The 973-nt window shown below is 32.7% G+C and overlaps 1 long non-coding RNA gene across 1 annotated transcript in view; it reads right to left on the reverse strand.

Annotated features, from left to right (window-relative positions):
• LOC117123717 overlaps positions 1 to 973 on the reverse strand; it is a 3,597-nt gene that overhangs the window by 1,225 nt on the left and 1,399 nt on the right. The window contains exons 2-3 of the long non-coding RNA XR_004447879.1: positions 692 to 866; positions 279 to 370 (exon numbers count right to left, since the gene is read on the reverse strand). This is a non-coding gene — a long non-coding RNA (uncharacterized LOC117123717). The remainder of the gene's footprint in view (positions 1 to 278; positions 371 to 691; positions 867 to 973) is intronic.

Raw genomic sequence — 973 nt, forward strand, 5'->3', positions numbered from 1 at the left:
GAGTTATATGCGAGTACAAAAATGCCCTTTTGCATGTTATTTCATGTCTGACTAACTCTTATTTTGGTTCAGACGACAGCATACAATTATTAATTATACTAAATGGCTGTAGCTACGGTACTTAAGCATTATTACAATGTACTGTATGTTCTGATACACAAAGTACCTTGATGACATCATGCTTGAAATCACCCTTAATCTACCCCAGAATTTGACTCAAATTTTTTTTTTTGCTGTAATGTGTCTTTTCAGTATGTAAACATTTTAACATGGCTTACATGTCTTGTTGAATTTCCAGATTTATCTTCTAAGATCTTAAATTTGGTAACTAGCTCTGGCTACCTCAGTATACTCAGCTGTTGTTGGATATCTAAAAAAAAAGGTGCAAGGGGAAAAATTACTGTATCAAGATTAACAATCAGTGAATAAACATGGAAAGAATAGTGTTAAAATAGATGAATTAAAGTATTTTGAAGCTTTAGCAATAAACCCTCTTGACAGTGTATGCATTATAGTGGACTTCATTACTTTTTATAGTACTAAATGTGAAGATGCCCAGGTAATAAATTGAATCAATGAGAAAGTCATAGGTAATCAGAAGCAGGTCTGGAAAGAGGAAACTGCATCAAATTAGTACAGTAGTAAAAAATTAAGTAGTACTTAAAAACATAATATCAGGTTAAATACTTACAGAGTAAATTGTATCATGTCTTCAAATAAACTTTGTATAATCTTACTGCCTTGACAACACCGACTTGTCCTGCTGTTTCAAAAGATCTTCCACATCATGTGGTAATACAGGTACTTGGTAGGTAAAGGCCACTTGGATAAAGAAGGCACATCACAGGCCTTGGTATACAGGTGAACTAAGTAGTAAAGTAAGTGAACCATGGATAGGCATTGAATATACATTCAAATTTTCCAAGGTCAAATAATTTCTATGTTGAACTTATTTTACATGCCAAATTTTCCA

This window comes from Anneissia japonica, unplaced genomic scaffold (genome assembly GCF_011630105.1).
Source record: "Anneissia japonica isolate Jap-2015-1 unplaced genomic scaffold, ASM1163010v1 scaffold20542_len3804_cov107, whole genome shotgun sequence".
Classification (NCBI taxonomy): domain Eukaryota; kingdom Metazoa; phylum Echinodermata; class Crinoidea; order Comatulida; family Comatulidae; genus Anneissia; species Anneissia japonica.